This window comes from Tamandua tetradactyla, chromosome 8 (assembly GCF_023851605.1).
Source record: "Tamandua tetradactyla isolate mTamTet1 chromosome 8, mTamTet1.pri, whole genome shotgun sequence".
NCBI lineage: Eukaryota > Metazoa > Chordata > Mammalia > Pilosa > Myrmecophagidae > Tamandua > Tamandua tetradactyla.
Genome location: NC_135334.1, coordinates 74,918,387 through 74,936,062, shown reverse-complemented (window position 1 = coordinate 74,936,062; position 17,676 = coordinate 74,918,387). Strand labels below are relative to the sequence as shown.

Sequence of the window (17,676 nt, the reverse complement as noted above, 5' to 3'; positions counted from 1 at the left end):
AGCATCCTATCCCTTGCCCCCACCCCCAGAGAAAGCCAGCTCAGCCTGGCCCTAGTGGGATTTGGAAACGTATAAAGAAGCTGGCAGTGTTCCACCCAGCCCCAGGAAATCAGGCTACTTATGCAGCCTGCATGATGAGATTGCCACGTGCAGTCTGAATATTTCACAGCCATTTAAGGAATGCTACTCTGCAGAACTCTCTGGAAACAGTACTGCCTGAGAATAAAGAAACTTAGACCAAGATTTCACTATGCGATTTTCTTGACCTTTTTCCTTGGCTGTAGGAGAAATTAGATAATAGTTACGTATGATGAAGGCACAGCTGTTTAGCAGCTTTACCCAGAACACAACAGTTTTTTCTTCTAGCAGAGCCAAACCTGCCACTTTGTAGTGGTAGAATCTCTGCAGCCACTGTGTGTCTAGCTTTATGTGAGGAGCTGCTATAGGGGAAGACTTTGGGGTAGGGGTAGAGTCCAGTTGGGGACATAAGATACATATGTAAATAGAAAAATAGTTTGAGACAGATCTTAATAAAATTCAAAATTAAATAGTGTAACCAAGAAGTTAGGAATTAAGAAATGATTATGAATACTGAATCATTATATAGATATTTCTTCTTTCTTGTATATTAGAATAGCCAGAAGAAAATACCTGAAATTACTGACCTTTAACCTAGCTGCCTTGATCTTTGATAATGACTGTATAGCTATATAATCTTTATCTTGTGATTGTAAAAACCTTGTGACTGGGCCCCACTTATACCCCCTTATCCTGTTTTTCAACTTTAGAGTCTAATGATCACAAAAGACAGCCCCTAATGTAAGTGTAAGCCGCTATTGTTATTTGTGTTATTTAAATGAAACCAAACTTTAACAAAACAGTGCACACCTTTACTGATAAACTCAGATAATTAAAAAAAAAAGTTGATCTAATGACTGAGGGATTGACATTTGCAGTTTGAAGCTCTCTGCTGTAGGTATTGAAGAAGTCTTGGTTTGGCTACTCACTCTTACCCATTCTTCCCTCCATGCAGTCCTCCTGATGCTCAAATCCTACCCTCCTAACTTCAAGCCCAATCCAATTACTGCCTCCTGTGAAGGGACTTTCCTGCCTCCTACGGTACTCAATAATCACCCTACTTGTACTGGGACAACATTTATCCACTCAAAAACACGTATAGATGCTTTTTATATGGCAGCACTTTTTCCTACAGTATTGTTGCATTTTTTTCTCAGGAATTCAAGTTCTTTGACAAGGGTGCCGGAATCCTACTCTACGGCCTATCCCTCCCAGGAAGACTTCAAGTACATCTGGTGCATTAGACACCTCACTGATTTAACAATGCACAAATTCTACCTCAAGAGCCCAGTGCCAACTCTCCTTCCTTTAATTCATCTGGAACCTTCCTATCTGATCTGCTTTGTTTAACATCACTTTATGCAGGCGTCACTTTGCTCACCACTTTAATGGTTCTTCAATACCTTCAAGACCAGCTCTGCAAGAAATACTAAAGGGAACACTACAGACAGATACGAAGACAGAAGAGAGAGGTGTGGAGAAGAGTGTAGAAAGGAAGACTATGAGTAAAGGTAAAAAGAAGGAAAATTAGATCTGACATATAAAATCCGGAAGGCAAAATAGTAGAAGAAAGTACTACCCATGCAGTAATAACACTGAATGTTAATGGATTCAACTCTCCAATCAAAAGACATAGTCTGGCAGAATGGATTAAAAAACAGGACCCATCTATATGCTGTCTCTACTCAAAGGACACGAGGCCAAGGACACAAATGGACATTTACACACCAATGTTTATAGCAGCATTATTAACAATTACCAAGAGATGGAAACAGCCAAAATGTCCATCAACAGACCGTTGACTAAACAAACTGTGACATTTACATAAGATGGAATATTATGCAGCTGTAAGACAGAATAAAGTTATGAAGCATGTAACAACATGAATGGACCTTAAGGACATTATGCTGAGTGTGAGTAGCCAGAAACAAAAGGACAAATACTGTATGGTCTCACTGATATGAACTGACATTAGTGAAAAAACTTGGAATATTTCCTTGGTAACTGAGACCATCAGGAGATAGAAATAGGGTGAGATATTGGGTAATTGGAGCTGAAGGGATACAGATTGTGCAACAGGACTGAATACAAAAACTCAGAAATGGACAGCACAATACTACCTAACTGTAATGTAATTATGTTAAAACACTGAATGAAGCTGCATGTGAGAATGATAGAGGGAGGAGGGCTGGGGACATAAATGAAATCAGAAACAAAGATAGATGGTAAAGATCGAGATGGTATAATCTAGGAATGCCTAGAGTGTATAATAATAGTGAAATGTACAATGTACAAATTTTAAAAATGCTTTTGCATGAGGAAGAACAAAGGAATGTCATTATTGCAGGGTGCTGAAAACAGATGATAATTAATACTTTAAAATGTCACTTATGTATGAGACTAAAGCAAAAAATGTTTATTTGCTACAAAATTTATATTTTGACTAGAGCATTTCCTAATATAACTCATGTAGATAGTTTGACTGAATGTTATAAGTACTTGGAATCTCAGGTAGGACAGGAGATTTTGCTAGTTTGTCCAGTGCAGAGTGATGCCCCGATGAATCCCAGAGTGATTTGATCAGTGACTGGAAAAGTATTTGCAAGCCCCCTCCGGGGAATGGTGAGAGTGGGGAGAAATTCAACTTCCCCAAGTTGAATTCTTGATATTCTCACAAGCAGTGTGGACAACCAAAGCTATAGGCTGAGCCCCCAGTCTTGGGGTTTGTTCATATGAAACTAAACCCCACAAAGGATAAGTCAAGCCTACTTAAAATTTAGGCCTAAGAGTCACCCCCAAGAGAGCCTCTTTCGTTGCTCAGATGTGGCCTCTCTCTCCAGCCAACACGACGAGCAGTCTCACCACCCTACCCCTGTCTACATGGGACATGACTCCTAGGGTGTGGACTTTCCTGGCAACGTGGGACAGAGATCCTGGAATGAGCTGAGACTCAGCATCAAGGGACTGAGAAAAACCCTAGAATGAGCTGAGAATTAACATCAAGGGATTGAGAGAACCTTCTTGACCAAAGGGGGAAGAGTGAAATGAGACAAAGTGTCAATGGCTGAGAGATTCCAAACAGAGTTGATAGGTTATCCTGGAGGTTATTCTTATGCATTAAGTAGATATCACCTTGTTGTTCAAGATGTAGTGGAGAGGCTGGAGGGAACTGCCTGAAAATGTAGAGCTGTGTTCCAGTAGCCATGTTTCTTGATGATGATTGAACAATGATACAGCTTTCACAATGAGACTCTGTGAATGTGAAAACCTTGTTTCTGATGCTCCTTTTAGCTACTATATCAACAGAAGAGTAGAACATATGGAATAAAAATAAATAATAGGGGGAACAAATGTTAAAATAAATTTAGTTTGAAATGCTAGTGGTAAATGAAAGCGAGGGGTAAGGGGTATGGTATGTATAATCTTTTTTTTTCTCTGTTATCGTTTTATTTCTTTTTCTGTTGTCTTTTTATTTCTTTTTCTAAATCAATGCAAATGTTCTAAGAAATGATGAATATGCAACTATGTGATAATATTAAGAATTACTGATTGTATATGTAGAATGGAATATCTTAATGTTTTGTTTGTTAAATTTTTTTAATTAATAAAGTTAAAAAGAAAATATAAGAAAAAAGTAAAAAAAAAAAAAAAAAAGTTTCAAGATCCAGCTCCAGCCTGCCTAGTCCAATTGCCCCTTCTCACATTTCCTAATGTTAACTTTGCTCATTCTGGACGGTGGTCTCATTAAGAAATTCAGCATGTCCTCACAGTGGTCCTATGCACCCAGTCTCCGTTTAAATAGTTGCAATGTTAAAGCGGCCACAGCTTTTTTTTTCTTTTTGCCCACTCCAACGCTAGGAAGTTCTAGTAGTTTGAAAGAAAAGTCACCTGTGTATACCAGAGTGCCTGATTAAACATAAATTCAAAATACTTTAGTTACAGAAACTGCTATTTTAAATTGTCCACACCTCTCTGTCTTAGAGACATCAAGTAATCCGGGAACAGACTCCTTTTACCCCTATAAATATAAAGCAAATGCACACAATTGCTCTTGGGAAAAAGCATACAACAGGATCTTCTGTAACTTGGAAAAGACTGTTTCCAGTACCCCTTCATATGCAACGCTAGGACAAATGAATACAAATATGCACAGGATCTAAAGCCCTGGAAGGAACAAAAATTGAAACTTTCATGCCCTTTGTCCTGAGACTCAACACTATGCGACCCTTTGCTAGACTGAGATCCTCGGTGAAGTTAAAGGTTGGAAGATCTCACACTGAGATGTGGGAAAGTTTGAAGGCAACAAGTTCAAAATTGTAACCAAATGATCATGGAAAAAGGCTTGGTTCAGGAACTGGAATGTGGCTAAATCTAGAAAAACTTCTATATTCAGTCAAAGGGAGACCATGGGCATTCCCTCCTCCAATGGATAAGCTTGTAAATATAAACTCAAGTGCATTCACCTTTAGAACTCAAGCAGGCTGGACCCTAGGCCAGTATGACCTAGGAGTGGTGGCACGTCCTCTCAAAGAATCACTGTGGCTTATGCAGAACCAGTCTTGGTAAATTAGGAAACAGCACACTGTACAAGATCTGTTTTTAAAAGCTACACTGTATAGCACCAACAGAAGCTTAAAAAAAAAACAAACTGATTCTTTAGTTATCTATTTGGAAATAAGCTTAACCCTTTTGGATTGAATAAGCCCTTAGAGTTCTTGAACACTTTAGAAAGACAAAGAGGGAATTGGAAAGTTCCCAAGAGAGACATATGAAATTTCCAATAATTTCATACTCATTTAAGGGAGTAATCTTAATACTGAACAGATCTGACTTTATTTATACTCCATGCTGATGGGGTATGTGATATCCATTATACATTAATTTTTTCCAAAATATGCTAAACTATTCCACCCACTAGGCTCTAATTATGTCCTCTGAAGCCATACAGAAAAACAAATTTGTTTTCTCTTCTAAAGAACATCCTTTCAAGGACATAAAGACATATTTTCTTAATTCTCTCTATTTCTCTCTGCTTTGTAAACTTCGGAGCCAGTCCCTTTTTCAGACACTACACCACACTGGCAATCCTTTTTAAATGGCTCCCTAGTCTAACTCATTCCTTCCACAACTAGAGAGCCAAAGACTGGGCACAACGCAAGTAACTCTGCCTGCTTTAGTCCTGGGATTCAATCTAGGGGCACTGAAATAGCTGTTTTCATCCCTTCCCACTACCTACCTCTAAGCCTCCTGCTCCCTAACACTCCTTTGGTGCTTAGATTTTAGGTCTATGTCACCTTATTTGTCTACTATGGCAAGAGAGGCAATACCTGCACCATAACAAGTGAAGAGATAGACGACGAGGAAGGCAGTAAAACATGGTAGTTAAGAACCTGGGCTCTCTGGCAATATGGGACAAAGATCCTGGAATGAGCTGAGACTCAGCATCAAAGGACTGAGAAAAATCCTAGAATGAGCTGAGAATTAACATCAAGAGACTAATAGAACCTTCTCGACCAAAAGGGGGAAGAGTAAAATGAGGCAAAGTGTCAATGGCTGAGAGATTCCAAACAGAGTCGAGAGGTTATCCTGGAGGTTATTCTTACGCATTAAGTAGATATCACCTTGTTGTTCAAGATGTAGTGAAGAGGCTGGAGGGAATTGCCTGAAAATGTAGTGCTGTGTTCCAGTAGCCATGTTTCTTGAAGATGACTGAACAATGATAAAGCTTTCATAATGAGACTCTGTGAATGTGAAAATCTTATGTCTGATGCTCCTTTTAGCTACTATATCAACAGAAGAGTAGAACATATGGAATAAAAATAAATAATAGGGGGAACAAATGTTAAAATAAATTCAGTTTGAAATAGTGGTAAATGAAAGCGAGAGGTAAGGGGTATGGTACGTATAGTTTTTTTTTTCTCTATTATCATTTTATTTCTTTTTCCGTTGTCTTTTTATTTCTTTTTCTAAATCGATGCAAATGTTCTAAGAAATGATGAATATGCAACTATGTGATGATATTAAGAATTACTGATTATATATGTAGAATGGAATGATTTCCAAATGTTTTGTTTGTTAATTTTTTTTAATTAATTAAAAAAAAAGCCAAAAAAAAAGAACCTGGGCTCTCATGTTTCTTGAAGATGACTGTATAATGATACAGCTTTTGCCACGTGACTGTGTGACTGTGAAAACCTTGTGCCTGATGCTCCTTTTATCTATGGTATAGACAGATGAGTAAAAAATATGGATAAGAAATAAACAAATAGGGGGAACAAAGGTTGAAATAAATTGACTTTAGATTGAAATACTAGTGGCAATGAGGAAGGGTAAGGGGTATGGCGTCCAAGAGTTTTTTCTTTTTCATTTCTTTTGATAGACAGATGCAAATGTTCAAAAAAATGATCATGGTGATGAATATACAACTATGTGAAGATATTGTGAGCCACTGATCTGTAACCATGTCAAGAATGTTTGTATGTTTGTTTGCTGTTTACAATGAGAAAAAAAAAAAAAGAACATGGGCTCTGCTCTCTCTCTAAGCCAACTCGGCAGATAAACTCACTGCCCTCCCCCTCTACGTGGGCCATATCTCCCCAGGATGTAACTCTCCCTGGCAATGTGGGACATAATTCCTGGGGATAAGCCTAGACCTGGCATTGTGGGATTGAGAAAGCCTTCTTGACCAAAAGGGGGAAGAGAAATGAAACAAAGTTGCAAAGACTGAGAGATTTCAAATAGAGTCAAGAGGTTATTCTGGAGGTTATTCTTATGCATTACAAAGATACCTCTTTTTAGTTTTTAGTATATTAGAATAGCTTAGAAGGAAATACCTGACACTGTTGAACTGTAAACCAGTAGCTTTGATTCTTAAAAATGACTATATAACTACATAGCTTTTACAGTGTGACTGTGTGATTGTGAAAACCTTATGGTTAAAAATCAACAGCAAAGCTACTAGAGCTAATAAATGAATACAGGGTATAAGATCAACACCCAAAAATCAGCAGTATTTCTATATACCAGTAATAAGCAATCTGAGGAGGAAATCAAGAAAAAAGATTCCATTTACGCTAGCAACCAAAAGAATGAAATATTTAGGAATAAACTTAACTAAAGATATAAAAGACCTATACAAGATTTCCTGTAGAAAACTACAAGAAACTGCTAAAATTAATCATGGAAGACCTAAGGAAATGGAAAGGCAAGTCATATTTATGGATTGTAAGATTAAATATAGTTAAGATTTCAATTCTACCCAAACTGATTTATAGATTCAATGCAATACCAATTAAATTCCAAAAACTTAATTTGCAGAAACAGAAAAACCAATAACCAAATTTATTTGAAGGGGAGGGTGCCCCAAATAGCTAAAAATATCTTGATAAAGAAAAATGAAGTAGGAGATCTCACACTGACTGACTTTAAAGCATATTATGAAGCTACAGTGGACAAAACAGCATGGCACTGGCAGAAAGACAGACATAAAGGCCAATGGAATCAGACAGAGTGTCCAGAAATAGACCCTCTCCTCTATGACTATTGATCTTTTTTACAAAGCAGTCATGCCAACCCACCTGGGACAGAGCAGCCTTTTCAATAAATGGTGCTTGTTGAGCTGGATATCTATATGCAAAATAATGATACCTCACATCTTATACAAAAAAATAACTCAAACTGGATCAAAGACCTAAACATTAGAGCCAAGACCATAAAACTTTAAGAATTTTTTTTTAATAAATCTAGTAATAGGAGGTGGTTTCCTAGACCATACAAACAAAGCGCAAGCATTGGAAAAAGAAATAGATAAATGGGAACTCCTCAAAATTAAACTCTTTTGTGCATCAGAGAACTCTGTCAAGAAAGTAAAAGGGTAGCCTAGGCAATGGGAGACAATACTTAGAAACTACATATCAGATAAAAGCTTAGTATCCAGAATATATAGAGATTTTTCAACTCAACAACAAAAAGACAAACAACCTGTCATGGTCAGGTCCATTTGTCAACTTAGCCAGGTAGAGGTGCCCATTTGTCTAGTAGGGCAAGTGCTGGCCTGTCTGTTGCTATGAAGACATTTCATGGACTTAAATCATGACTACGTTGGCTGCATCCACACCTGACTGCATTTGTAATCATCCAAGGGGAGTGTTTTCTGCATGAGTGATGCTTAATCTAATCACTGGGAGGCTTTTAAGGAGGATTCAGAAGAGACCATCTCTCTTCCTGCTTCAGCTAGTGAGCCTCTCCTGAGAATTCATTGAGGAACTTCATCAGAGTTACCAGCTTATGGCCAAACTGCCTTCCAGAGTGGTTATACCATTTTCCATTCCCACCAACAGTGGATAAATGTGCCTCTTTCCCCACATCCTCTCCAGCACTTGTCTTTTCTGTTTTATTGATAATGGCCACTCTAGTGGGTATCAGATGATATCTCATTGTGGTTTTGATTTGCATTTCCCTAACAGTCAGTGAAGCTGAGCATCATTTCATGTGCCTTTCAGCCATTTGTATTTCCTCTTCTAAGAAGTGTCTATTCATGTCTTTTGCACATTTCTTAATTGGGAATGTGTATTAGCTAAAGTTCTCTAGAGAAACAGAATCATTAGAAAATATCCACAGATATAAAGTTCATAAAAGTGCCTCATGTAACCATGGGAACATAGAGTCCAAGGTCTGTAGGGCAGACCGCAAGCTGGTAACTGATGAAGGTCCTCAACGAACACTCAGGAGAGGCTGGCTGGGAAACTGTGGCCCAAGATCTGTAGGGCAGGCTTCAAGCTGATAACTCTGATAAAGTTCCTCAAGGAATTCTCAGGAGAGGCTGGCTGGACAACTGTGGGAATGGTAGAGTGCAAAATCCACAGGGCAGGCTGTGAAGCTGGCAACTCTAATGAAGGGTCTGGATGAACTCCACAGAAGAGGCTCACCAGCTGAAGCAGGAAAAGTGACTGTCTCTTCTGATTCCTTAAAAGCCTTCCAGTGATTAGATTAAGTGTCACTCATTGCAGGGTGGGCCACGGTGGCTCAGCAGGCAAGAATGCTCGCCTGCCATGCCAGAGGACCCAGGTTCAATTCCCAGTGCGTGCCCATGTAAAAAAAAAAAGGTGTCACTCATTGCAGAAGACACTCCCCTTAACTGATTACAAACACAGTCAACTGTGGATACAGCCAACGTAATCATGATTTAAGTCCATGAAATGCCCTCATAGCAACAGACACATCAGCACTTGCCTAACCAGACGACTAGGCGCCACCACCTGGCCAAATTGATACATGAATTTGACCAAGACAATCCCTATAAAAAATTATTTCTGAAAAGGATAGTCTAAGCCTACTTAAAATTAGGCCTGAGAGTCACACCCAGAGAACCTCTTTTGTTGCTCAGATATGGCCTCTCTCTCTCTCTCTAAGCCAACACAACAAGTGAACTCACTGCTTTACCCCCGCTACGTGGGACATGACTCCCAGGGGTGTAAATCTCCCTGGCAACATGGGACAGAAATCCCAGGATGAGCTGGGACCCAGCATCAAGTGATTGAGATAACCTTCTCAATCAAAACGGGGAATAGAGAAATGAGACAAAATTGTTTCAGTGGCTGAGAGTTTTCAGAGTCATGAGTTATCCAAGAGGTTCTTCTTATGTATTATATAGATATCCTTTTTTAGTTTATGGTATATTGGAGTGGCTGGAGGGAAATACCTGAAACTGCTGAGCCATGTGCCAGTAGTCTTGATTCTCGAAGGCAACTGTATAAATATGTAACTTTTACAATATGGCTGTGTGATTGTGAAAACCTTGTGTCTGATGCTCCTTTTATCCAAGGTATGGACAGAAGAGTAAAAAATGTGGGGGGTGCAAGGGTAGTTTAGTGATAGAATTCTCACCTGCCATGTGGAAGACCCAAGTTCAATTCCCAGTCCATGCACTTTCCCTCCAAAACAAACAAACAAACCAGAAAAACAAATAAACAAGCAAACAAAAATTCAACAAGTGATGCTGCAATAACAGGATACTACATGGAAAAATAATGGAATGTGACACAACCATACAGCATACCAAAAAAAAATTATATATAAAGATAGATAAAAAATAAATCAATAATAGGGGGACAAGGGTTAAAATAATAGATGTTAATACTAGTGGTCAGTGAAAAGAAAGAGGTAAGGTGTATGGTATCTATGAGTTTTTCTTTTTATTTCTTTTTCTGGAGTGATTCAAATGTTCTCAAAAATGATCGTGGTGATGAATACACAATTATGTGATGACACAGTTAGCCACTGATTATACACCATGTATTAAATGTGTGATTTGTCAATAAAATGAAGATTTGTCAATAAAATATTTAAAAATTAATTAATGTAAAACACCTTACAGTTGATGCTCCTTTTATCCAGAGTCTGGACAGATGAGTAAAAAAATAAGGACAAAAAATAAATAATGGGGTGGGTAAAGGATATGAAATGTTTTGGGTGTTCTTTTTTACTTTTATTTTTATTCTTATTCTTTTTTTTTGGAGTATTGAAGATGTTCAAAAATTGATTATGGTGATGAATGTACAACTATATGATGATATTGTGAACCACTGATTGTATACTTTGGAGGATTATATGGTATGTGAATATATTTCAATAAAACTGTATTTAAAAAAAAAAGAATTTGCGTGCCGGAGTCAGATGGCCTGGGTTCGAATTCTGATTGTCTGACTTAAGAAAGAACCATGGGAGTAAGTCATTTAAATTCCCCATACCTCAGTTTCCCCCTCTCTAAAATAAGAATAATAATATATGTTAGTAATATAATAATAATAGTATCTAACAATGGAAGTGTTCTATATCTTGACTGTAGGGACGAGGTTACACAGTTGTATACATTTGCCAAAACTCAAACTGAACTCTTTAAATGAGTGCATTTTATATACAAATTATACTCAAACAGGGTGGGCCATGGTGGCTCTGAAGGCAGAGTTCCCGCCTGCCATGCCGCAGACCTGAGTTCATTTCCTGGTACCTGTCCATGTAAAAAAAAAAATATATATATATATATATACACATATATACACATACACACACACACATTCATTTTAAAGTTGTTAAAAATTATAACAACTCAAGGATTGTTGTGATGATTAAAAGAGCTGTAAAATGCTTATAATAGTACTAGAAAACATAATAAGCACACAATAGACATCATCTATTTGTAAGGGAGTTCACAAAGCTGCAGGCAATCTGTGTCCTGAGGAGAGCAAGACAGTGGTCTGAAGGCCCAAAGGCGTCTTCAGCTAGCCCAAGGGTGGTCATGTCATGGAAGTCCATTAAAGGCCTAGCTTTCACCAGATAAAATATCAGTGTCACAAACCACACCTCTTCCATGCTCCACCCAAGATTGTTTTTAACACTGGGAAAGCCAAACCATAGTAATCATTATTAAAACCAAAAGTGTTTCAGTGAAACTGAGAGGGGTCTGCTTTCTTCAGTATTCTTCTGGCTTAGACCATGAAGTTTTCCTTAATCAATTTACTTCTTATCCAATACTCTGCCAAATCTTCTCTGAACGACCCCTGTTATCTAGCCCATGCAGGAGTTTGGCTGAAACTGAAGGAAAAAATAGATAGCAGGTTTTCTGGCTCTTCCCCTAACCAAGTTCACAATCTAAAGGAATTATAATCAAAAAAGAAACTGCTACTACAGAGAAAAAAGCACAATGAAAAGAACCCTACATGGAATTGGAAGACCAGTGCCTACCCTCAGCTGACACTTAGAAGTCTTAGGTCCTTGAGCGAGCCCCATGCCCACAGTGGATGTCAATTTCCCTATCTATAAAATAAAGGGATAAGAATGAATGGTCTCACAGTCTGTGGTCTGAGGACGGTAGAAAAACAAGTATGAGATGATTGTTTCAGACTCTCAGCCTTGTGAAAAATCTCAGGGACAGCCAAGTGAACTAATTTAGAAGAACTGATTCTGTCTAAATGGAGAATGCAATAAAAGGAGAGCCTCCCTGCTGTAGCAACAGTGATGGAAGCTGTAATCTGGAGGCTATTCCTTTCAGCTGCTGTTACAGGGAAAGGGTTTGATTTATTTCCATTTTCTCACCTTGCAGTGGCCCAAGGGGCAAATCTATGAACCTAGGATGCAGGATGCCAACAACGGCTCATTTCTGGTACTTCCTTCCTACTCATTCCCTGGATCAGGCCCAGAGCTTAGAAAAGCACTATGAGGTGAACGGCAATGTAAGGCAAAGCAGACAAAGATTATCTGTGGAACACAATGCTATTCTCTCTGAAAGTCAGCCACTCCATTGTATGTCTTAAGAGCTACAGGTCCTGGCCTCTTTTGTTGCTCAGAATGGCCACTCTCACTCTAAGCCCAATTCTGCAAGTGAAACCATTGCCCTCTTCCCTACATAAGACATGCCATCCAGGGGTGAAAGTCTCCCTGGCAGCATGGGAGATGACTCCCAGGGATGAGCCTGGCCCTGGCACCAAGAACTCAACAATATCACCCTGAACAAAAGGGGGAAAAGAAGTATAACAAATAAGGTATCAGTGGCTGAGACAGTGCAAACAGAGTCGAGAAGCTACTCTGGAGGTCACTCTTACGCAAGCTTCATTTAGACATTGCTACCTATCATAACCTGCCAAACCCCAACCAAAACCATTCCTGTCAGCACTAAAGATCACCTAGGGCATTGCATAAGATTCTACAAAGGTTCCATGTACTAGGGTAACTTTTCAGAAACCTACAACCTCTAGATGGGTTCCTGGAACAGATAAGTCCTGAAACGCAGAGGGGACAGCCTCTCCATCCCCCTATCCCATATTATCAACAGCCCTTCCAACATGAAAAATTTAGAATGGGCATAGCTCAAATAATCCTAAAGAGTGAGAGAAAGATCAAAAGTGATGGTGGAGTTATACAGAGAAGGTAGGATTTAACAAATGAGTATTGTTGCCGAACATTATATTGATATTTTTTCAGTCTCCAGTATCTGAGAGCAGCTAGAAGTAAAAACCTAAAATTGTGGAATTGCAGCACATACCAAACTCTGAAATCTGTTCTACAACTAATTGTTGCGATGCGCTTTGAAATTTATTGCTTTTTTTGTATATGTTATTTTTGACAAAAAAAAAAGTCCATTGTGATGATAAATGCACAGCTATATGATTATATTGTGAACCACTGATTGTACATTTTGGATGACAGTATGTGAATATATAATATATATCAGTAAAAAATAAACAATTAAAAAAAGGACAAAAAAAAAAAAATTGGGGGCAATTCATGCCGGAGACCCAGGTTCAATAACCAGTGCCTGCCCGTGAAAAAAAAAGAAAAGAAAAAAAAATTGGAAATCCATCTCAATGTTAAACCCAAACATTAATAATATGGAGATACTTATAGAAGGTTCACCTGCATTGTGTATTTTAATGGAATCTTCATCAGTATCTGGAAAAATTTAAATAGTGACTTGTTTACAAAACCCATGAACATCACAAAGCTGGAAAAGAAAGAAAGAAATTTGGAAGGAATGAAGAAATCAAGACTGAAGAATTACATGTATGCAAATAACAAACTAAAAATAATGATGGTATTATTTAGCAATGAGGTGCTCTGTTTAGGATGAAAAGTACAAAAATGGTTCAATATAAATACCTCATAATTTTGGATATAGTTCATTAAATGTCAACTAACTTGCACAAATTATCATTTTTATGATGTCATGTATCCTATAAACAATAAGATAAGCTAGGGGTCAGGTTATCTGAAGTAAAAATCCTACTGAACGCACAGTGATCAAATAAAATCACCGACTAATATTAATTGATGTGGAAAAACGCATGGGATTTTAAAATACTGGGAGGGCTACGGGTAGCTTTGATACCAAATCTGAGTCATTGAGACCATGCTGTCCAAAGGATTATTTTGGGCATACATTTCACAAATGCCTATGATCCGTATCTTCTGCAGTTTTAGTTTCTCCTATCCAACGTAGTCTGTGATTCCATTCTCAGTGTAAACGCCAGTATTGCCCAAGTACTTGATCTTAATAGCATGATCGAGTCAACTCTTTGTCTTGGTTAAAATTTCTTTCTGGTATCGTATCCTTGGATTTTGAAATGGAACAAGAGATAAAGGGACAATGTTGTAATAATACATTTGCGTATTGCTACTTATTTTTTGAGCTGTAATTTATGGAATATTCTTAAACAAACTGTACTTTAGTTGACATCTAACTATATTTGGCTTAATTAGTCAAAAGCAAAACAAAACAGCCTCATAAAAAAAAAAGCTATAAGTCCTGGGACACTGACAATTCAGTGAATCATGGAAGAGAATCATTTTTAGCAATGATCCATAAACCATCTACTTTTAGTTTAGGTACCAGGGTAATTCATCTCAACAGTTATTGAAATGCTAGTCTACCTCAGGTTCTACGCTTGCTAAAGAGATGGAACTGCCTCAGTGTTTTGCTCTTTAGAGGTTAAAAATGTGGAGTAGGAATGAAAAATTAGGGAACAACAGAGGTCTGAGTACTATGGAGGCCTAAGTACAGAGTGGTATGAAGGCATAAAGGTGGGTGTGACTAACTCCGGAGAGAAAACAACATCACTGAAAAGGTGACATCTAAGCCAGGTCTTGAAGGATGGGTGGGTATACATGAGGTAGAGAAGATGGACATGATATTTCTAACAAAGGGAATGAAATGTACAAAGACCTGAGATAAGAAAATGCCTGGCATGTTTCAGGAATGGCAAGCAGTCTGATGGCGCTAGAATTCAGAATAGGTGAGTGGAGCAGCCTTCTGTTATTCAGGACCCTACTTCTCAATTGGGGCTAGAAAGCCTCCAAGAGAAAGAGGGAAAAGAAAGAGTGTTAAAAAGCAGGTGAGGCTGCCAAACTTGACAGCAAATAAACATCCCACCTCCTTTCCCCAGGCTCTGCCTTACACAAACATCCCTTTCCCATGTCCCACACACACCTCTGATCACACTGGGAAAGAAAAAACCCTTCCCATTCTAAGGTTAGTAGCTCTAGAAACCCCAATTGATCTTCAGGACTTCTACTGAAAGAGAAATGAAAGGAAGGGTCCCTGGAAAATGGATATTAAATACTAATGTACAACCAATTCTAGAAGTCATACAACTTAGACTGAGAGAATCTTTTTCCACTGTCCCACTTCAGTCCCAATGCCTTTATTTTTTATTGTGGTAAAATATATATAACACAAAATTTGTCACAAAATATTTATAACTTATAAAACATGTAACATAACTTTTTATTGTGAAATATATATACAAAAAAAGCAATAAATTTCAAAGTACATTGTAACAAGGAATTATAGAACAGATTTCAGAGTCTGGTGTGGGTTACAGTTCCACAATTTTAGGTTTTTCCTTCTGGCTGCTCTACAACTATGACCAAAAGAAATATTGAAATAATAATTCAGCAGTCATATTGATTTGTTAAAGCCTATCTTCTCTGTTATAGCTCCTCCTTCTCCTTGCTCTTTCTCCCAATCTTTAGGGGTATTGTACTATGCCCATCCTAAACTTTTTCATATTGGAAAGGGTGGTTGATCATATGGGATGGGAGAGGGGGGTGGAACTAGTTGATGTTCTAGAGAGGCTGGCCCCTTTGCATTTCAGGACTTCTCTGGTCCAGGAACCCATCTGGAGGTTTTAGGTTTCTAGAAAGTAATCATAGTCTATGGAACTTTTGTAGAATCTCAAATAGAGCAATGGATAGGTCTGAGACAAATGAGAATAACAAATATGAACTCTGGAAATTGAGGCAACTACACCTCAGCCAGAAAGGTTCTCCTATACTTCCTAATGGAACAAAAGCCAAGTTCTAGACTAATCAACCTCAATTCTGTAGATGAGCTCCATCAACCAAGGATCCAATAAGTGTCAGACCAGGAATACAAGCAAATGCTGCAAGTTTCCAGCTAAGGTCCATGGCCTCTCTGCTTGACTGGTGGGCTGTACACTCAAGGGCAGACAGTTTGTCTACTGGTGTTAAGTCCTGTTACATAGGACCTGGGTGACTGAGACCAAGATCTAGAGTGACCTTAGCACCCTGGTTTACCAAAGAGTGACGTCACTTCTCCTGAGGTTCTTCAGGGTAGGAAGGGACCATGTCTAATTGTTTTTTATGACCCAAGAACCTAGCACAGTACGTGATATAACCCGGCAGCTGTTAAGTGGTTGCATAATAAATGAACTGATACAGATATGGCTTTATCCCTATTAGCTTGCCTCCAGGTCCTTAAATATACTCTTCTCACTGCCTAAAATTGTCTTTATTAACCTTACTCAATTTTTAGGTCTCAATTTAAATGTCACCTCCTCAAGCTCCCCTATATATACTCCTTCCTCCCATCCTTCATTTCCCACTTCATGGCATTCATCAGACTTTATTGTGATTGTTTCATTTTTCCCTTCCCTGTTACACTGTAAGCTCTAGGACAGCAGGCACTATATATGTCTTGTATATTATACAGATACCCAATGCCTTATACAGTAACTGGCACAGATGGAATGCACAATATGTTACAAGAATAACTGACTGTGAATGAATGAATGAATGAGAGAGCTCCAGTCTAAAACGATTCCAGGGTAGCTGAGGATTCAAAATTGTCTGATTGGCCCTAAAGCCAGTAATGTCACTTTTGTTTAGAACCTTAACAGAATCTATAAATGTCCATACAAGGAAGATGAGGGCAGATTTGGTAAATAATATAACAAAGAACAGTTTGTATGACTGGAAGTAAAGAGAGAAAGTGAGGTTATAAAACTGGAACACACCTCCCCCACCTCCCCACCCCAAATGCCTTGAATGTCATGCTGAGGAATATGGCTTAATAGCCTGTAGGACAGCCACTATTTGATTTGAATGCACTAAGGCCACCTGGGCCTCTAGTAGGCACCATCTTGCTATACCCACACACTGAGCTCCCTTTTGCTACCCATGGACTTCAAGGCCTTCCTCCACTTTTTTCAGGTTCACCCCCACCTCCCTAAGCTATCTGGTCTAATTCAATAAGGCAAGTGCCCAATTATTCTAGCCCAGTTTTACTAAAGAAAGTTTTAAACAGAGAAGTTGCCATTTAAGGACAAAGTTAGAGGCCACATTCAAGACTTGCTAGCTGCGTGACTCTGGTTACTAAATGAGTCAATCTTTCTCAGTTTCAGTAGTTCTTTCTGTAAAATGACAATAATAATACCTATCACTCAAGATTGTAGGGAAGATCAAGATAACAATTTCAAAGTGCCCAGTAGAATGCCTCTCATACAATGAGGGTCCAGCTCATCTTTATTTTTTAAAAAATTCCATCCAGTGCATAGGATTATTTCCTCCTAAATCTTAATAAGCACTTTCACTTGACCTGAAGCAGCACAGAGACACATGAGACCAGAGGTTACTCATATAGACTCAGGTCTGCACTGCCTCCTAAAAGAGGATGGGCAGATTGCCCTGTTTCCATTCCCTGTCCAGCTGTCTGAGCAGTGAGGATATTACCAGCAGGCAGACTGCTGGGAGTGGGAAGGTAGGGATAGAGCCAAGACCTTCTCAAAACTTCAGATCTATTAATAG

General features: G+C 38.5%; 1 protein-coding gene across 4 annotated transcripts in view; it reads right to left on the bottom strand.

The window, feature by feature from the left end:
- Nucleotides 1–17,676, bottom strand: part of STIM1 (stromal interaction molecule 1) — a 311,883-nt gene that overhangs the window by 181,803 nt on the left and 112,404 nt on the right. The window lies entirely within an intron of this gene.